At 37.2% G+C, this 6000-nt stretch overlaps 1 protein-coding gene across 1 annotated transcript in view; it reads left to right on the top strand.

Annotated features, from left to right (window-relative positions):
* The window catches only part of CERT1 (ceramide transporter 1), a 592287-nt gene extending 586627 nt beyond the window's left edge, over positions 1 to 5660 (top strand). The window contains exon 17 of the mRNA XM_069223744.1: positions 2485 to 5660. The gene's annotated coding sequence lies outside the window, so the exon portion shown is untranslated. The remainder of the gene's footprint in view (positions 1 to 2484) is intronic.
* Positions 5661 to 6000: the final 340 nt, after the last annotated feature.

Consider the following 6000-nt stretch of genomic DNA (forward strand, 5'->3'; position numbering starts at 1 on the left):
CACAACATTCAGGGACAATGGGACACCAAACAAAAACAACTTCACATAAATCACTTAGGACTGCCAGCATTGTCCCTAGCACTAAGAGCTTTTCAACCTCTTCTTGTTCACAAACACATTCTTATCAGAACAGACAATATGACAACAATGTACTACTTAAACAAACAAGGAGGAACCCACTCATCATAACTTTGCCTTCTAGCACAAAATATTTGGCATTGGGCAATTCACAACAACATTCACCTGGTAGCTCAATATATTCCAGGGATTCACAATCAATTAGCAGACTGTCTCAGCCGAGATCATAACAAACACACGAGTGGGAACTTCACCCCAAAGTGCTTCACAAATACTTTTGCCAGTGGGGAACACCGGACATAGATCTGTTAGCCACCATTCACAACGCGCAAAATGCCAAAACTTCGTGTCCAGGTACCCACACCCTCAATCTAAGGGCAATGCTCTATGGATCAACTGGTCAGGGATATTTGCTTACACTTTTCCCCCTCTCCCGCTCATTCAATTTCTGGTCAACAAACTGTGTCAAAACAAACTCCAACTCATACATATAGTACCAACGTGGGCACGTCAACCATGGTACACAACATTGTTAGACCTGTCACTAGTACCACACATCAAACTTCCAAACAGGCCGGACCTGTTGACACAAAACAAACAAAAAATCGGGCATCCCAATCCAGCAATACTCAATCTGGCAATCTGGCTCCTGAAATCTTAGAGTTTGGATATCTACATCTTCCACCAGAATGTATGGAAGTGATTAAACAAGCATGGAAACCCACCACCAGGCAGTGTTATGCAAACAAATGGAAAAGATTTGTTTTTTACTGCCAATCCAAACACATAACACCCCTTGACGCAACCATACAAGACATTGTAGGTTATTTACTCCATCTACAAAAAGCAAATTTAGCTTTTTCATCCATTAAAATACATCTCACAGCAGTTTCTGCTTATTTGAAAAATATACAAAAAAATCTCTATTTAGAGTGCCTGTCATCCAAGCTTTCATGGAGGGTCTAAAACGTATCATACCTCCAAGAACGCCACCAGTACCTTCATGGAACCTTAATATTGTATTCACACGACTTATGGGTCCACCCTTTGAACCCATACACTCCTGTCAAATTCAGTTCCTAACATGGAAAGTAGCATTCCTAGTGGCAATCACTTCATTACGAAGAGTTAGTGAAATACAAGCATTCATTATTGAACAACACTTTATACAAGTACACAAACATAAAGTAGTACTTCGCACAAACCCAAAATTCCTACCTAAAGTCATCTTGCCGTTTCATTTAAATCAAACTTTGGAACTTCCAGTCTTCTTCCCACAGCCGGACTCAGTGGCAGAGAGAGCACTACATACATTAGATATTAAGAGCTCCAATGTATTACATTGACAGAACAAAATCATTCAGAAAGACTAAACAGCTGTTTGTAGCATTCCAAAAACCCCATACTGGTAATCCTATATCAAAACAAGGCATAGCCAGATGGATAGTAAAATGTATCCAAACTTGCTACCTAAAAGCTAAAAGACAGCTGTACACAGCTGTTAATAACACCAAAAGCACATTCCACTAGGAAAAAAGGAGCAACAATGGCATTTCTAGGAAATATACCAATGACCGAAATCTGTAAAGCAGCCACTTGGTCAACACCCCATACATTTACCAAGCATTACTGTGTAGATGTTAGCAACACAACAAGCCACAGTAGGACAGGCTGTACTAAGAACACTATTTCAAACAACTTCAACTCTACAGGCTGACCACCGCTTATGGGAGGAGAACTGCTTTGTAGTCTATGCATAGCATGTGTATCTGCAGCTACACATGCCATCGAACGGAAAATGTCATTTACCCAGTGTACATCTGTTCGTGGCATGTTCCACTGCAGATTCACTTACCAGAAATAAAGGTCACTAATTGGAAGAAAAATCTCCTTATGAACTTTGGACTTTCTTCACTATCTGTTTATACTGTTTGGGCTACCTTATGGAGTGCCTTGGTATCTTTTCCGTAATAAGTTTTCCAGCACAGTTATAACTTTGTTGTGATCAGTGCACTGGACACCTGGGTGGTTGGGTGTCATACCGGACCAGCACCTTAATACTGTATCAACATTTTGGACTTACCAGCCATTCATCTTAATCACGGATGTGCCGACTTATAAGCATCAACCACCGTCTTTTTATTGTTCTACCACTATTATCCTATTGTAGAAAGATGTTACATGCTTGCAGCAGTATTCCAGCATGATTCTTTGGGAAACATATACTGAGATGTAATTGCTGTGAGAGATTAGTTGTGTTGCAGCAGAAGGTTATATGGCATACCTTTGTCTACATTTGGTCTTGCTGTACATCTGTTTTCCTGAAAAGGGATGAATTTGTATTCTTTACTAATGCTTAATGTTTTCAGGTATTGGCAAATTAAGCTCTAATTTCTGTTTCTGCAGAGATTGAAAAGAAAGCTGTATGAACATTCCATGTTGGAGGAAGGGACCTGAATGAAAGTTCCAAGCTGGAACATAGGGTCTGTAGCTTTCAGAATGGCCCATGACCTAGAAGTGCCCTGAAGTGAAATAAATCCCAAGCAGCTGAACATCTAACATGATCTTCTCCCCTTGCTGAATCAGTGTACAGCTGGAAATGGATGTATGGACAAATGTTCATGGCTGTCTTTTTGTTTTGCTTCCTTTACTTGAAGAGCAAAAAACTGTGGGTTGATGCTTTAATTTTATAAGATTTGCAAATTGCTCTTTTTACTGTTGCCCTGCGCAGAAGCTACAAAATGTTTTCTATTTTTGTGCATGTATAAAGAGCACAAAAACTATGTGCACAAAATGTTCACTAGCTTTTTTTCAGGTCTGCGGTAAACTCTGAGAGGATTTGATATATTTTGTTTGCTTTGTATAATCATTGATTTCATTGCTCTACTGATACTTATTCCTAAAATGGATCACTTTATGTAAAGTCTCTTAAGTAATAACTGAGGGCTGTTGATGACTGCCTTTTTTCATGTCCTACTCCTATGAAGGCCTACTGGTTCTGAAGGAGCAAAATGTGTGGAAAGCTTTATTTTTTCCAGAAGTGTTTATATTTCTATTGTATTTTTAGTTGTAAAATCTGTGTTGCAAAATGTCTGCTATTAGATTTGATCCAGAAATTTCAAAATTTATTTCAGTTCAAGCTTGCAAAATTTCTGCCTGGAAACTGAAACACTGCAAGCATGGATTGCTGTCTAATAATTTGTCAGGGCAGAGATTTATGCTTTATGTAATCATAAATGTGAGCGAAGGTGCACTATAGTATTTATTGATGCAGGTTTGATAGATGGATGGACTCGTCTTAAGATGTGGAAAGTGCGGGATTTACCTAGAATTGGTCTTTCAGTGAGTAAGTCTTGATAAGAAATTTTAAAGCTCTTAAGTGTTGCAGGTAATTCTAAAGAACTGTCCTCCGAATAGCTGAGGCAGATAAACTTAAAACACTCTGCTGCATATTTTTGTGAACGCAAAAGTGAAACCACACAGTGGGAGACCAGTAATTCAGACGTCCATGTCCTCCATGTAGGATTTATATTCAATGTAATTTTGGAAGAGTCATTTTTTAATACATAATTCACTGACTTTTCATTGTCTTGTGGATCTGTAGCAGTATCAAGAAATTATTATCTTTAAAAGGACTTCTGTCAAGGCCTAAAAATATGTATTTTTTCCCTTATAGATATGGACAAATTCCAAATGATTAAATGTCTCATTTAAAATTGTAGTTTTAAACCAAACTCATACCACAAGCTAAAAGACACTAGTGCACCCTTGCACATTTCACGACTCCCAAAAGAATTTGAACTGTTTGTTTTATCGTCTCCTAACGACCTGTATGTCATATGCCTTATAAAAGCAAAATCTGTATTCGATCCTTAAATGTGGAAACATGCCTATTTGGTGAAGGAAGTTTGGCCAATAGGATAAGACTACTGTACATGAGTAGCGCATTATTGGTGGACATTTTAGTGTCTGAATCATTTAAAATTATACCTCAAATCTCTTTTTACAATCTGCTGATAAGATTATTCAATATTAACCAACACTAAAGACAAACTAAGGAATTCCTTCCATATCCAGTAGATGACAGGTTAGTCTTTAATTTGCCGTTTTGCTTTTTCTTCAAAAAATGACATTGCCGTTTCCCAATTTAATTGTCTCGATTTTACAAATGGCAGGAGGTGTTTACAAAGCAGCATACGATTTTTAATACATTTAGTTGCATTTGCACTTAATTTGATGTACTTTTTTCAATTATACTGTAAATAAAATTATTACACTAAAGGAATTATTTGTAAAGAATACATATTACTTTTAGACAAAAGCAAGTTTATTCTTTGTCCAAATTAGCCCTGCCTAGTGCTTAACTGTTTTGCCCCCAGTCAGCAATGGGGTGACATGAATTTCACTTGCTGTCATCATTTCCAAAAACAATGACTTTTTTAGTTTCAGATATTGTTTCAATCTGTGTTCTCACCAAGTCTGCTTAATTTTAAAATGTCCTTTAGAAAAATCTTTAATTACTTGATGGTGAGAATATCTTTAATGTTATTCTATTGTTGCATCTGTTCATTTCTTTGCCCTCTCCCTCTTATAATTTTTAACACTATACAGCCAAATGACATTTCACTGGAAAAACAAGTAGGCTCTTGATGAAGGCTTTCTTTCACTTTTGTTAACACTCCCTTAAACATCTTTTCTTTAAAGATAATGGGCCTGATTTCGAGTTTGCCAGACTGGTTACTCCGTCACAAATGTGACGGATAGCCCGTCTGCCATATTGCGATCCCATTATATCCTGTAGGAATCGTAATATGGCAGACGGGATATCCGCCAAGTTTGTGACTGAGTAACACGCCTGCCATACTCGAAATCAGGCCCAATGTGTCTTCTGAATTGTTCAGTGGCAACCAACATTCCTCTGTTATGCTAGGTTTAAAGTCAGATGTAAGTACACCTGAAAAAACCCTATTCTCCATCAAACATGTCCTAAAGAGTTTGGTTTTGGTGTAGCCCAGATCTCCTGAAATGTCTACACCTTAGTGCTTATGAATATATTCTGACCTTTGTAATCATCGCAATCTCTTTTTTGTCACAAGTGGTGAGGCGGCCTGCATTAATTCATTCAGAGATTAGAGATCTGTTTAATTGTAAAAGGGGATTTTTCAAATTAAACCAAATGTGTGTTAATTTTAGCAGACTAATCTCCACAAATTAAAGAGCACTCCTCCTTACACTAGATGCAACAGATCTGATCCCCACTGACCAGGGCTGGTTTCTCTACAAAGAATTTGCTTATTCTCTGTAACCTAATCAGTTTGATCCCAAAAATGAGTCACTAATATTTAGAACGCAGATGTACAGATCTTTCTGTATATGGTTTCCTATTAATCTATAGACTCAAATGAGTTGTATTTTCAAGTACCTTGAGAGTACATAGACTGTGGTTAGTTTTTGTTCTAAGATAGCTTTATGATCCTGATGATGTTTAAAGAAATGATTAAACAAGTTGGTTCTTCCATGTTACAATCAAAAATTTAAAACCAGTATTTAAAAATGACAAAGTATTAAAATATTATGGACAATTTTCTTGTCTGTAGTGGTTTCTTTCTTAGTAAAATGAAGAATTCAGCTCCAACAATGTGTTGATTATGCAAATGTATGATTAAGGTGTGCAGTCCTTAACAGGGAGGTCTGATTCAAATGCTTCTCCAGTGCTCGATCTTTCATGAATTCACATGTTTGAATTATTCATTGTCATCAGTCTGAGAATCCCCAATATTTGTAAAATAGTAATAACAGGTGCTATAAAGGTCATAGTTCCATTTGATAATGTTTGCTTAGTAGCAAATCAACCTCACATGAAGCAACCCAAATGTAAATGGGCCACAAACACCACACCAGTCCTGAATTACCAGTTAAAGG

This window comes from Pleurodeles waltl, chromosome 1_1 (genome assembly GCF_031143425.1).
Source record: "Pleurodeles waltl isolate 20211129_DDA chromosome 1_1, aPleWal1.hap1.20221129, whole genome shotgun sequence".
NCBI classification, from domain to species: domain Eukaryota; kingdom Metazoa; phylum Chordata; class Amphibia; order Caudata; family Salamandridae; genus Pleurodeles; species Pleurodeles waltl.